The sequence below is a fragment of the Pantherophis guttatus genome, chromosome 4 (genome assembly GCF_059756535.1).
Source record: "Pantherophis guttatus breed Tessera chromosome 4, ASM5975653v1, whole genome shotgun sequence".
Classification (NCBI taxonomy): Eukaryota; Metazoa; Chordata; class Lepidosauria; order Squamata; family Colubridae; genus Pantherophis; species Pantherophis guttatus.
Window position 1 is genome coordinate 152,339,749 of NC_142066.1, and position 16,200 is coordinate 152,355,948.

The 16,200-nt window shown below is 37.2% G+C and overlaps 1 protein-coding gene across 5 annotated transcripts in view; it reads right to left on the minus strand.

Moving 5' to 3' along the window:
* LOC117654807 (sodium channel protein type 5 subunit alpha-like) overlaps nt 1-16,200 on the minus strand; it is a 391,184-nt gene that overhangs the window by 132,863 nt on the left and 242,121 nt on the right. The gene's annotated exons all lie outside the window — the stretch shown is intronic.

Consider the following 16,200-nt stretch of genomic DNA (forward strand, 5'->3'; position numbering starts at 1 on the left):
CCTCAACTTACAACAGTTTGTTGAGTGACCATTCAAAGTTACAACGTCACTGGAAAAAGTGACTTAAACTGGGAGAAGATCAAAAGACAACATTATTTAAAAATTCCAGTCTGGCTATCAACTATTGAAGCATTCTCATATTCAATAACATTTAGAAAGGAACAAATTGTTAGATATAATGAAATATTGAATGAAAAGGGTGGACTTAAATCTATGCAAGAATTAGAAGAACAAGGTATAAAGATGAATTGGTTTTCCTATTTGCAAATACAATCTAGATACGATAAAGATCTTAAAACAAAAAGTTTTTATAATAATTTGACCAATTTAGATAAAATTTTAACAGGTACTGATGAAAACGTAATTAAAAAACTATATGGATATTTATTAGAGATTAAGTTGGAAGAAGAACAAGTTAAAGAAACAATGATTGCTTGGAGGGGAAATTTTGGACATGGAATTGACTTCGAGAAATGGCAAAAATTATGGTCGCAAAATTATAAAGTGACAATGTCAACTGCATATAAAGAAAATTTGTATAAGATGTTTTACAGGTGGAATCTACCCCCGACGAGAACAGCCAGAATGTTCAAGAATAAATCTGAAAAATGTTGGAAATTTCATCAGATGCAGCATCCCCATTTTCACGTGGTCAAAATTCAGACACTTAGCAACTGACTCATATTTATGAGGGTTGTAGGGTCCCGGGGTCCTGTGATCACCCTTTTGCAATGTTCTGACAGGCGAAATCAATGGGGAAGCCAGATTCACTTAACAACCGGGGCAAGAAAGGTCATAAAATGAGACAAACTCACATAACAACTATCTCATTCAGCAACAGAAATTTTGGGCTCTATTGTGGTCATATGTCGGGGACTACCTGTACAATGGATACAGATAGAAGAGAATATCTTGAAATGTGGGGTCCTTGGTGCTACCTGAGCTTGGTTGTTTTCTCACAGATGTTTCATTACCCAACTAGGCAACATCATCAGTGCTACACCTGATGATGTTAACTATTTTGGTAATGAAATGTCTTCAAAAAACCACCAACCTCAAAGGCCCTACAATGGATATAGATATACCCACCATATTAATAATATCAGAGACATTAATATCACAGAGATTATCTAGTCCATTTCTCTGTCCTATTCAGTATATGCAATACAGGATTCTATTAAAATATCTCTAAAAGATTATTGTCCATCCTCTGCTTAATAATTTCAGTAATGAGGAGCCCATTACCATATAAACATTCCAATTGTTTTACCATTGGAAACAAAAAGTTGAATCTCTGTCTGATTCAGCTAAACCATTTTTCTTTTCAGGCATGGAGTTACATAATTTTAAATAAATTTTATTAAACATATTCATTTTATCAAATATATTTTAAAAAGGAAGATAAAAACTAAAACAAACTACAGTGATATAAAATAAGAAGCAGAAAAAAAAAAAAGAAAAATCAGAGAAAAAGCTGCAAGACCAAGAAAGGGAAAAAAAAGTAAAAGAAAAATAGAAAAGGAAGAAAAAAGATACAAAGTAGCTGCTTTGGATCTGTTTTACAGCTGCTACAAATAGAATTTTATGTTTACCTCTTATGTTATGGTTATGGGTAGTCCTCAACTTACAGTTATTTGTTTAATGACTGTTTAAAATTATAACTGAAAAAAAGTGTTTTTCACACTTAATGACTGCTGTAACATCTCCACAGTCACATGACCAAAATTTGGGTGCTTGGCAACTGGTTCATATTTACGATGTCCCAGGGTCATGTGATCACCTTTTGCAATGGGAAGCCGATTCACGTAAGAACCTGGTTAGTAACTTAACACATGCAATGATTCACTTAACAACTATGGTAAAAAAAAAGTCATAAAATGAAGCAAAACTCACTTAACAACTGTCTTGCTTAGCAACAGAAATGTTGGGCTTAATTCTGGTAGTAAGTTAGCAATGATCTATATAACCTAACTCTCTTCTATCTGTAACCTATCCTGTCTAAAACCATAAATCACAAGTTCATTTTTTTTCTGTTTCATACAAAAAGTCTATATTATAAGGGATTTCCAGTCACAATAAAAATAGATATTGACTTTTCTCTGATCAAATAAATCAATTTAGCCATCTCAGCAAGTTCCATCATCTTTACCAATCATTACTCTATTGTGAATAGTGCTGAATTTTTCTGTTGATTTATACAATAATTTTGCTGCGGTTATCTTGTAGGAAAACAAAGTTCCATAACTTTTTAATAATCGTTTGTCTATCAACCCCATAATTTCCTAGTTTTTTAAGTTCCTACCCTTTGAACACACAAAAAAATTTGTCCCTTCTTGTTGTTCACATTTCCTATATAATTTTGATGGGCCTTTATACATTCCAGACAATTTCTCCAGTGACATATACCAATGGAATATCATTGTATCTAAATTTTCTTTTGGATTATAACATAGGGTAAATTATAATCCTTTCAGCCACATATTTCCCATTGTTCCATCTATATATTATAACTAAAATTTTAATCCAAAAAGTAAAGTATGTTAACGTACATTCCTTTCTTCTTCTGTTTCAAATTTCAATAAAAGTTTACGCATTTTAGCACTTACATCTTCATCATTTGCACACAATTCTATTTCAAATTCATTTTTATAATGTTCAAAAACCATAAATTCTTTTGTCTGCTTTAAATCTTTCTAATACTATAATGTAAATAAGAGCACCATTGACAACTATAGCAATATTCACCAGAGGGACTGCAATCTCCCAGTTGTTTCTACCCATCCAATCCAATAGCATGCTGGAGACTGGAATGGCATGGAGATTGGAGGAACTGAATACAGGTAGTCCTTGATTTACAACAGTTCATATAGTGACTTATGACTGTTTTTCACACTTATGACTGTTGCGACATCCCCATGGATACATGATTAAAGTTCGGACTCTTGACAATTGACTTATATTTATGATGGTCTTCCCACTCAACCCTCTCATTATGTACTATATTCTCTACTCGGTATTTCAGGAAACAAAGCAAACATGAAAGGAGACAGTGGGCATCTCTGTTTTGTCCTCTTTTTTTAATATCTTACAGGATTTTGCTAGATGTCCGTGAACAATTATTTGTGCTTTCTGTGAAGTGTAAATCGATCTTACCCCATTTTATAAAATTACCTCCAAAAATCACAGTTATCACAGCTTAACAGCTCAAATTGTCAAAGGCCTTCCCTGCATCTAAGAAAATCAATGTGGCTTGCTTTTCATTATGAGAAATATTAGAACATTTCTAATATTATTCTTTAACTGTCTTTTAGGTAAAAATCCACACTGATCCTTATGAATAAACTCTTGCAAAATTATTTTCAGTCTATCAGCTGGAATCGTTGGAAGCAACTTGTAGTCATTATTCAATTTTTTTTTTTTTTTTTTAAATTGATTTATATGCCGCCCTTCTCCGAAGACTCAGGGCGGCTTACAATGTGCTCAGCAATAGCCTTCATCCTTTTGTATATTTATACAAAGTCAGCTTATTGCCCCCACAAACTGGGTCCTCATTTCACCTACCTTAGAAAGGATGGAAGGCTGAGTCAACCTTGAGCCTTGGCGAGATTCGAACCCTGCAGTAATTGCAGGCAGCTGGTCTTAATAAGCTTAATAACAGGGTGCCTTAAACCCCTGTACTACCAAGTACCAAGTATAATGATCTGGTTAAAGTCAAAGCTTGTCCTTCTCTAGATATGAATAATAATAATAATAATAATAATAATAATAATAATAATAATAATAATAATAATAATAATAATAATAATAATAATATTTAGAAATTCTAAATTTGCCGGACTTGAACATTTTGACTCTACAAAAAACCACCTTACTCGGAACAGCTTACATCCTCCGACGATACCTTAACAGTTCCTAGGTCCTTGGTTAGGACTCGAGCTGCTGAGCTATTATTAACCAGCCTCAAAGGCTGTGAATCTCACTAAAGATTAAATAATAATAATAATAATAATAATAATAATAATAATAATAATAATAATAATAATAATAATAATAATAATAATAATTTTATTTATATACCGCCGTCCTCCCGAAGTACTCGGGGCGGTGTACAGCCAGAATTAAAATACAAATATACAAATATACAATATCTAGTTAAAATTAATTAAAATCATTAAATAGTTTTGGCCGAATTTTAAAACCCAAAATTAAAACCCAATTTAAAATCAATCAATTTGACAGCCTCGCCTGTCGGAACAGTAGGGTCTTGAGGGCACAGCGAAAATGCTATACAGGTAGTCCTCAATTTACGACCACAATAGAGCCCCAAATTTCTGTTGCTGTGAGGCATTTATTAAATGAGTTCTGCCCCATTTTACAACCTATCTATGCCACAGCTGTTAAATGAAACACTGTGGTTGTTAAGTTAGTAACATGGTTGTTAACTGAATATGGCTTCCCCACTGCTTGTCAGGTGGTCGGAAAACAGGTTCACATAATCCGAGGACCCTGCAACCTTCATAAATAGATGTGTCAGCTTTGGAAGCCATATTAGGCCAGAAGTTCCAATGCTGCCACCTTCTCATGTGTGGGAAAGTAGGAGAGAGGGTTGGTAGACATGACAGCATTCTTCCTGTCGGTCAAGGTCAGGACGATCCAGCATCTGGAGAAGGAGTGGTCAGGGGGCTGGATCAGGATGGAACGGACGTTGATTGGAGCATGTGACTGACTGGGTTGAAAACAGGGTGGATAAAAATCAATGATTTTTTTAAAAAAATCAAAAAAATCGAATTTTTTTAATTTAAATCGGATTTTTTTTTATTTAAATCGGATTTTTTTGATTTTTATCAAATTTATTTTAATAAAAAACTTTTGGGGTAAAAAATCTATGGTAAGATAGTTTTCTATTTAAGATACATAAATAATTTAGTTTATTCAGCATGAAATGGAGCTTAGTTGTGTAGCATGAGGCTGTATATTCTGCAACACTGGGACTATCGGTGAGTCAACAGTGGGTCAAAGGAGTAGCAGAGATGACAGTTGCTCTTTAAAAATTGTGATTTAAATCGAGCTGATTTAAATCAAGCCTTTTTACTAGTGATTTAAATCACGATTTAAATTGTGATTTAAATCAACTCGATTTAAATCAAATCCACCCTGGTCAAAGGAATAGCAGAGATGACAGTTGCTCTTTAAAAATTATGATTTAAATCGAGTTGATTTAAATCAAGCCTTTTTACTAGTGATTTAAATCATGATTTAAATTGTGATTTAAATCAACTTGATTTAAATCAAATCCACCCTGGTCAAAGGAGTAGCAGAGATGACAGTTGCTCTTTAAAAATTATGATTTAAATCGAGTTGATTTAAATCAAGCCTTTTTACTAGTGATTTAAATCATGATTTAAATTGTGATTTAAATCAACTCGATTTAAATCAAATCCACCCTGGTCAAAGGAATAGCAGAGATGACAGTTGCTCTTTAAAAATTATGATTTAAATCAAGTTGATTTAAATCAAGCCTTTTTACTAGTGATTTAAATCATGATTTAAATTGTGATTTAAATCAACTCGATTTAAATCAAATCCACCCTGGTCAAAGGAGTAGGAGAGATGACAGTTGCTCTTTAAAAATTATGATTTAAATCGAGTTGATTTAAATCAAGCCTTTTTACTAGTGATTTAAATCACGATTTAAATTGTGATTTAAATCAACTCGATTTAAATCAAATCCACCCTGGTCAAAGGAGTAGGAGAGATGACAGTTGCTCTTTAAAAATTATGATTTAAATCGAGTTGATTTAAATCAAGCCTTTTTACTAGTGATTTAAATCATGATTTAAATCAAATCCACCCTGGTTGAAAAGGGGATGGTTTTGGGAGCTTTGACTTACTGAAGGAAAGCCCGGGCTTTTCAGATTCGGGATTTCCCAGATGTGCCAGTTTGCCTATTCTAGTAAAGAGGATTTTGGAAAATGCTTGCTTCCGCGTCTTTACTTGGAGTGGGGGGTTTTCTGGAACACTGACAAGATGCCCATTGCCAAGATACCAAATTTTGATCATGTGACCAAGGGGATGCTGTAATGGTTGTGTGGAAGATAGTCATAAGTCAGTTTTTTTCAATGCTGTTGTAACTTCAAATGATCGTTAAATGAACTGTTGTACGTCAAGGACTACCTCTAGCAGCCTCTTTCCTACTCTCTGCAATACAGTGAATTAAGTTTCGCAGTAGCATTTTAATACAAGACTGAGGCTTGCATTGAGATTAATGCAAGTAGTTCTCAACATGTGACCACAAATAAGCCCAGAATTACAGTAGAGTAAATCATCGTGATCATTAAACCAGATGCCCAATGACTTGCTCAATGACTGCAATTCTGGCAATTCTTCCATGTTGCGGTTATTAAGCGACTGCACAAATCATTAAATGGAATGCAGGATCCTTTTAGTGCCGAGGGAGATCTTGAGAGCAGAATGGGACAACTCTCCACAGGACAATTTAACAATTCAATTTAATTATTTAAATTTTTTTAAAAAAATATTTTAATTTTTGCCATTCACATTTCATTCTGTCTCTCCTTTTGCATCCTTCCTTTAATGATTCTAGTCCACCATTTCTTTGATATTAATGTTGTCCCATGGCAAGTTGTCCCATACGAATTGTCATAGACCCCCTTGGGGGGGCCCCTTGAAGACCCAGTATGCACTTTTTTCTGGCCCAAATCCCCACCACAGTATCCCCTTCCCAGTAAAGAGGTAGCCTACATGGTGTTGCAAAAAAGATCAGGCATGGTCACATAATGACCCACTTAATGACCAGCATAACTTACAATCATAATTGTAAAGTCTATTATGTAAGTCCAGGACTACCTCTACTGAGCAACAGAGATTATGAACAGACCTATCGTAATAAAGGAAATTTCTGACGCTATAAAAGAGACTAAACTACCTTAGCATCAAGCTGTGTAATGAGACAAAGCTTTTGAAGGATGAATTGGATCATTATACTATATGCAATTTATTTTGAAAACTTTTTATTTATTTATTTTTATTTATTTATTAAATTTATATACCGCCCTATTCCTGAGGGACTCAGGGCGGTGAACAGCGAACGATAAAAAATACATGTAATACAAACGTTAATTAAAAAAACCAATTAAAATATACTAAACACTCTGGTCCTAGATAATTCAAGACATCCCAGTTTAAAATAAAATCAAAAAGCAATATAAAGGGAAAGTTAGGCCAGGCCGGCCTGCTGAAACAGGAATGTTTTGAGGGCACGGCGGAAAGTGCGCAGATCCGGAATCTTCTGTATCTCTGGGGGGGAGCTCGTTCCAGATGGTGGGTGCCCCCACAGAAAAGGCTCTCACCCTGGGGGACGCCAGTCGACACTGTTTGGCTGATGGCACCCTGAGAAGCCCCTCTCTATGGGAGCGTACTGGGCAGTGAGAGGTTATTGGTGGCAGAAGGCGGTCTCGTAAGTACCCCTTTTAGGCTAATGAGCAGAGTTAAAAGGCAAGTTTCAAACAATGTCACAAACCTGAATGTAATCAATCTTTGGAGAGAGACACCGAGGTGAAATTTAATACATTAGATCAGGAGTGAAATGCTCCCAGTTTGGACCTGATCACCCGATCTGCTAGCGATGGAGGCGGGTGGTTCAGAGAACCGGTAGCAAAAATCCCTGCCCCCCTCCTCCATGCCCAGCTGAGCCGCGTGATCATCAGAGGCTTTTTTTTTTTACTTTTAAAAGCATTTTTTCTACAACCTCTTCCACCGAAAAAATGCTTTTAAAAATAATAAAAAAAAGCCTCTGATGATCACGCGGCTCAGCTGGGATCATCAAAGGCTTTTAAAAGAAAAAAAAGCCTCTGCCAATCAGGCAACTCAGCTTGGATTGTCAGAGCCTTTTGAAAGCATTTTTTTACATTTACACAAAAAATGTGAACTTATGACCATTTTTCACAGTTACGACCCTTGCAGCATCCCCATGATCCAGTGATCAAAATTCAGACACTTGGCAACTGGCTCATATTTATGATGGCTGTAGTATCCTAAGATCACATGATCACTTTTTGTGACCTTCTGACAAGCAAAGTCAACAGGGAAGCCAGATTCATTTAACAACCGTGTTCCTAACTTAACAACTGCAGTGATTCATTTAACAACTACAGCAAAAAAGGTCGCAAATGAGGCAAAATTCACTTAGCAAATGTCTCACTTAAAAACAGAAATTTTGGGCTCAATTGTGGTCATAAATCAAGGACTGCCTGTACTATGGTTCATACTCTGCCCAAATTCTAGCCCAAACTCTCTTTCACTGAACCCCTTTTAGTTCCCCACTATATGGAAAAATTAAAAACTTATTTTAGGGTCCCTTGGCCTGTGGCAAAAGATCAGCCATTGGGGTTAGCACCTTGCTTTCCAATGTGGTGCATTTATTCTTACTATGCAAACATAATGAAAGTGCTTCTAAAATTAGGAACTTAAAAAACGAGAGCGAGAGAGAGAGAGAGAGAGAGAAAGGGAGAGTGGGAAAGAGGTACATTTTGTTCTTTGTATTGTTATATTTATACCTTCCAGGACATCCTAGCTTCAATGCAGAGGTGCTTATTCAGAAAGGAGAACTAGGACAGCCGTAATTACAATGCAAAGGTGTTTTAGTTCATGGGTCTTGGACGGACCCCTAGTTTATAGGTAGTCCTTGACTTACAACAGTTTGTTTAGTGACCATTCAAAGTTACAATGGTTCTGAAAAAAGTGACTTGGGGACATTATTCACACTTACAACCGTTGCAGCATCCCCATGGTCATGTGATCAAAATTCAGATGCTTGGCAAGTGACTCATATTTATGACGGTTGCACTATCCTGGGGTCATGTGATCCCCTTTTGCAACTTTCTGTCAAGCAGAGTGAATGAGGAAGCCAGATTCACTTAACAACCATGCTACTAACTGCAAAGATTCATTTAACAACTGTGTCTAGAGGGGTTGTAAAATGAGGCAAAACTCATTTAACAAATGTCTCCCTTAGGAGCAGAAATTTGGAGCTCATTTCTGGTCGTAAGTTGAGGACTGCCTATATTCCAGAATGAAGTTGTGTTCTCACTTGCCACAAAGAACAAAATCCAAAACCACTTCTGGGGGAATCTTTAATGTATTAACCAGGGCAATAAAAGGAATTTTAAAAAATCCAATGCTTTTCTATCCCTTCTTATTGAAATTGATGATAGGGAATTTGCACTGAATTTTCTTTCAGAGAGTTCAGTGCAAATGAAAGACTTTAATGAAGTCTTTCATTCGCGTATTCTAACTCTTTTTTTAATGATAAGATGGCCAGCAGATCTGCAGGCAGAGACTTTCTTTCAAGCTCTGTTTTCCTAGCTTCCTCTGCTTAAATCCCATGGGAAAAAAAGTTTTGAGAGCAGTTATTCCCATGGGGCTTTCTCAATTTGAAAAGCATAGCATTTAGGAATATTTTAATGTGGTAAGAAGATCTGTCATTGAAATAAACTCTCTAATAGCCCTTTCACTCTTCCAGCAGTGAAATCAGCTCAGAAAAACACAATCAGAAGAAATTCAAAAGAATTTCTCAAGCACTCTGAAAATAAACATAAAAAATAAAGTCTCGTTGTAGGAGAAATTTATTGGGAAACGGCAAAGCGTTGACTGTTTCTTAACTATTTTTCATTGCTATTCTCTTCAGTCCTGGTGGCCCAATATTCTAACCAAGCATAGGTTATCCTCAACTTACAATTCAGCCAAACATTTCCATTGCTAAGCAAGACAATTGTTAAGTGAGTTTTGCCCTGTTTTATGACCTTTTCTGCCACAGTTAAGTGAATCATTGTAGTTGTTAAACGAATCATGTGGTCATTAAGTGAGTCCTGCTTCCCCCATTGGTTTTGCTTGCCAAAAGCTGACTGGGAAGGCTACAAATGGTGATTCCATGACCCAGGACATTGCAACATATCATAAGTACATGCCAGTTGCCAAGTGCCCAAATTTTGGTCAGGTGTCCATGAGAATGCTGCAATGGTTGTAAGTGTGAAAAATTGTTATAAGTCATTTTTTTCAGCTGTATGTTGAGGAATATCTTTATTCCAGACTTCTCCAGTTTGTATCCTGCAGCTGTATTTATTGGCAATCATGAGGAAATACCAGAAACTCTTGATTTGTTATACTCAGTGAATCACTTCAAAAGAATGCAAGGATTTCACCATGGGTGCCTATTATGTTTTATCTGTGAAGCCTTAAATATCCAAATACCAGCTCAGAATCTCATGTATTGTGACTTGGCGACTGCTGCTTCCCATAATTTGTTGCCTTCTCTGTGTTTAATCATGAAAATAAAGTTTAAGAACTCTTGCACGTCAGTGTGATCCGAATTCCACTTGATTTGAAGTGTCGCTGTGACTATACATCTACCAGGAAGGCAATCATAATTACAGGTAGTCCTTGACTTACAACCAATCATTTAGTGACTGTTCGAGTACAACAGCACTGAAAAAAAGTGACTTAGGACCAATTTCCACACTTTTCAGCATCCCCATGGTCATGTGATCAAATATCAGAAACTGGAATGTATTTATAACATGCACTCTCCTGGGTCAGGTAATCACCATTTGCAACCTTACCAATCGGCTTTTGACAAGCAAAGTCAATGGGGGAATCCAGATTTGCTTAATGAATGAATGATTCACTTAACAACTGCAGAAATTCACTTAACAACTGCAGCAAGGAAGGTCGTAAAATGGGACAAAACTCACACAACTGTCTTGCTTAGCAATGGAAATATTGGGGGCAATTGTGATCCTAAGTCCAGGACTACTTGTATTATAAAGAAGTTTGGGCTAACAAACTTCAAACCCACAATAACAGCACCTCACCCATTTTCTTTATAGTTTTCAAAACTGCTTCAATTCATCCAACAGACTGATGTTAAACCAGCAGGCAGCAGGAGTGAGAGTCATTGTAAATAGGAAATCCACAATGCTAAAATAGCTGTGTAAGTAAGATACAGAATATCTTTCACAATTAGCTGCCAAATTTTGTGGTTCTGAAATACACCCTGGAGAGGAGCAAAAAGGTGCTTATATTTTTTTGAATTGATAAAACTGCTTCTTTCTAATCAAAAGGAAGAATAGTTGATGCCCATTGCTAAATTTTAAGCCATAAACCATCACACAGATAATATGTATCATCTGAAGCAATATATAGGTAATCCTCGACTTACAATAATTTGTTTAGCAACTGTTCAAATTATATAACAGCACTGAAAAAATTGACTTGTAACACCATCACATTTATGACCGCTGAAGCATTCCCATGATCATGTGATCAGAGTTTGGGTAGTTTGCAATCAGCATATATTTATGACAGTTGATGTCCCGTGGCCATGTGATCTCCATTTGCGACCTTCCCAGTAGCTTCTGACAAGCCAAGTCAATGGGAGAAGCCGGATTTGTTTAAGAATTAATTAGTGGAACAAGTTGCCTCCAGAAGTTGTGGTTGCACCAACACTGGAGGTTTTTAAGAAGAGATTGGATAACTAGTTGTCTGAAATGGTATAAGGTTTCCAGCTTTAGCAGGAGGTTGGACTAGAAGACCTCCAAGGTCCCTTCCATTTCTGTTATTCCCTCCTGGGTCTGAAGGCTACTATTTTGTATCCTGCATTTCAAGGTGATTTTGAACTTTCCATCAGCTACTTAAAACACAGTTATGTCTCCTATTCCTCTCTTCCTAAGTCTAAACTTTAGGTGTGTCAGGAGCAATCCTGTGGGGAGGGGGCTGTAAAAGAGTTAAAAATGGAGGCCACATGATCAGGTGCATCACACTTGTGATCAAGCTGATGGGCTGGAATCAAGTTGGCAAAACTCCTTTGACTTAACAGCCTTTAGAGTTAAAAACCAAATCCCCCAACAGCAGTTTTTTTATGCTGAGTTCTTGTGAATAATTACTATTAATCTTCTCATCGTTCCTCTCACCCATCTCCTCCCACTTATGACTGTAACCTTGTTGCTGGTATCCTTAAGATTTATATTGACTGTTTCCCTATGACTATCATTAAGTGTTGTACCTTATGATTCTTGACGAATGTATCTTTTCTTTTATGTACACTGAGAGCGTATGCACCAAAAACAAATTCCTTGTGTGTCCAATCACACTTGGCCAATAAAGAATTCTATTCTATTCTATTCTATTCTATTCTATTCTATTCTATTCTATTCTATTCTATTCTATTCTATTCTATTCTATAAGAACATTTTGCTTGACCTATCCATTTTCTGTGTTGATCACAATTATCTCCTAGTCTGCTCTGAGGGCTGTTTAAAAACTGTTTGCAAATATATTGAGTTTGTTTTACTTCTGCACCAAGTAAAGTTTGCAAAGTTCTTAATTGACGGGACTTAGACTTTCTGCTCTGCATATAATCAGTGATAACTATAAAAGTGGGAGGATTTTTCAAGGTTATTTTTTTCAGTCACACACAGATACACATACACTATTCGCTTTTTAATCAAGCAATACACAAAATGCAGAAAATGAGTAACTTGAACAAAATAAATTCAGGAAACAAAAAAAAATCTTTAAAAAAATCTAGTTTATACCCAGAGCAATGTCCATATTTTCTATTTTTCTATTCTTCCAACTATTCTTGTTTCTGTTATCATAATATACCATTTCTTCATTGTAATTTGAACTTCTCACTTCTTTGTTTTTCTCATCAACTTCATGGAGCAACAGCTTCTAGAAAGTTTTCATGCTCTTGACCCATTCACTCTTCCTTTATAATTTTTTTCCATGCTCTCCTAATTTATTCTCTCTGCATAACTAAACAATTTCAATACATTTCTTTCATATTGGAAGTCAGATGTGTATTCAATCCATTTTGTTCTAGCACCTTCCTCCTTGACTCCATGTCTTCTGGATTTAGCTTACAGATTTCTTAAGCATCGTATTTCCATTTTTATATATCTTCTGTTAGACTTAATTCTCATTTCCTATAATAGAAGGATGCTGCTACTGTACACAGAACCACTTATGTTCTTCAAATATTCATGTCTTGCAACCATTCACATCTACCAAGACCTTTCTACAGCACTTGATACCTTCTGATGCCCTATTCAGGCATTTGAAGAAAGAAAATATTTTCAAAGCACAGTTGCCATGGAAGATATGATTCATCTCTGAAGGACAAATCTCTTGCCCTGAAAATTTTGCTCAGTGATGTCTTCCAGAATGACTATGGTGGGAGCTGAGTTAGACCACCTGCAGGTCTACACCTACCCTACTTCTGAAGCAGAATTGATCACAAGATGTTAATTCCAAAAAAGGATGGTCTTTTCTCTGCTTACTGCAATGGTTCAAAATTTTTTATCCCATCTAAGCAGGTGTCTACTTCACATATGTACCACTTAGAAAATCCTACTCGGCTCTTTTTTATATAAGCATTTTAAGAGCTCCCCTCCCTTTTTGTAACTGCGTAACTTTATCCCAGCACACCTGCACTTATATAGAAGGTGCTTTTTTCATTCTAGGTATCATTTATCATAGGCTATTTGTGTTCCATTGTGATGTTTTACAATCTGCATGCACCCACGTAGCAAACCCAGGAGCCTGCACTTTCTGTCACTCGGATGTTTTGCTTTTATTTTTGAGTAGTCTACCTTGGAGACACGGTGTCTAATGTTTAGAAAGAACAAACCATTTATGTGTTGAGCCTGATCACTTCACTTATATTGCCACTTCTGATGCTCTTATGATGAACATTTTTTTTTTTAAATTGCTAGGATACATTGCCCAGTTTCTACACTAATATCTGCATTGTTCTAATACTAATGTTCTTCTGAAATGGCGTGGCTCAAAGATTCTAGTATTACTGAAAAGAGGATCAACCTCAAATCTGTTTTGAAATTAATTTCCCAGATCTTTTCTAAATGTCGGCAGAAGTGAGCCAGCTCTAAATTGGGTTTGAAGTTCCTGATTCCTGAAAAAGGAGGAAAGATCCAGAGCCACAACATCTAGATGGGACATCCTTTCTGAGAACCATAATAAAAAAGGCATAATATGAAACGAAGAAGGTAAAAATTGAAATGGCTCACTGTATAGGAGAAGAGCAGGAAGAGCTGGCGAGGGGGGCAGTGATGGGTTGCTACTGGTTTGCCCTGGATCTGGCCGCAGGCTCCGCCCACTCGCCTGGATGTGCACCCACAAGCAAACCGCCCACTCGCATCATGTGCGCCCACAAGCAAACCGGGAGTGATGGGTTTTGAAACCTGCCCCTGCTTGGGAGTGGGGCATTAACATGTCATTAGCTTAGTGTCCTTATGTGGCCACAAACAATTCAAGTCCAGGCTCCTTTGAATTCCTTTGACCCTTATCTAGGACCAATTCAGTGCTAACTATTAGTTGGCTAAATTAATGTCAGGCACAAAGAATTGGGACCATATGTTAATCATAGAAAATGTATTTAAATCTATATATAAGAATCTAGTCAACCAACGGGTAGCACTGAATTGGTGCTAGATAAGGATCAATTCCAGGCAGACTGAATTATGGATCATTTGTGGCAACATAAGGCTTCTAAGCTGATTACTCCCCCACCCCCCAACTCTACCTGTACTTTCATATATTGCTACTGATAAGCATTGATTGGATATTTTTACATAATTTCCACTGGAAACAAATCCCTGTGCAAATTCCTACACTGGGTGGTGGATACAGTTATCAAGGAGTGCTCGGGATGCCAAAGTTTAAACTTTGTTTCTGTCTCCAGGAATTTTGGGAATCATGAGATTTTACGAGTCATGGTAACTGGTCTACCAAATAACTGAGATGCATGACTTGAAATCTGAACCCCACTTGCGAAGTTTAATTTTATATGCCTGCAAGCAGCATGAAAATTTTCAGGAGGCCATTTTTGCTTTATTCTACTAATGGATGGAAACTCACCAAAGGGAGAACCAACCGAGAATTAAGGAGAAATTTCCTGACAGTGAGAACAATTAATTTCTTACTCTCTATCGAGCTCGTTTCAGTTATTTCAAATACAAATCTTTAAGAGACAGCCAGAATGGTTACCTACTTCTGTCAACAAATGTCCAGATAATGAAGTACTGCCTCACTTTATGTACAATCAGTACTCATCACAACTTGAATTTGTGAGGAGTAAAGCTGTGGGGAGTGAGGGGGGGGGAGGACCTGCTGCCTTGAATTGCATTATGGAATTAATGCAGATACAACTTTTTCTGTTGCTGTGGTTACTATTCTTATTTGGACAACTATGTACTCGGTTTACCCAAAAGAGAGACAGCTGTGAATTTAAAATGACCCCCTTCCCCCCATCCCTTGTAAACATTAGATAGACATCCTAGGCAGCACCAGTATTCTCATCATTCTCGCCTGGACTACTGCAACGCTCTCTACATGGGGCTCCCCTTGAGGAGCACTCGGAGGCTCCAACTGGTCCAGAATGCGGCCACGCGGGTGATCACAGGAGCGACATGGCGCTCCCATATAACACCTCTCCTGCGCGAGCTGCATTGGCTCCTGGTGGTCTTCCGGGTGCGCTTCAAGGTGTTGGTTCTCACCTTTAAAGCGCTCCATGGCTTAGGGCCAGGGTATTTACGAGACCGCCTTCTGCTACCGATAACCTCCCACCGGCCAATACGCTCTCACAGAGAGGGCCTCCTCAGGGTGCCTTCGGTCAAGCAATGTCGGCTGGCGGCCCCCAGGGGGAGAGCCTTCTCTGTGGGAGCACCCGCCCTCTGGAACGAGCTACCTCCCGGAATACGACTGATCCCGGATCTCCGCACTTTCCGTAAGGCCCTGAAGACGTTTTTATTTCAGCAAGCCGGCCTGGCCTGAATAGGTTTTATGGGTTAGTTTTTAATTGTATAGCTTGGGGTTTTAAACTGGGAGGCCGATTAATTTAATTTATTTTTAGTTATCTTAACTTTTATATTGTATGCTATTTTAATTTTCGGCTGTTCACTGCCCTGAGTCCCTTCGGGGAGAAGGGCGGTATATAAATTCAATAAATAAATAAATATATCATGCCAGCTTCAGGTTGACAACTCCATTTAAAGCAATTTGGGAGATTTTCCTCCTGTGCATAAATGTATACTTGCCTCCCCAGGACAACTGAAGATATTTGCTACCTTTATAATACCTAACATAGGGTGCATGTGAGTGTAT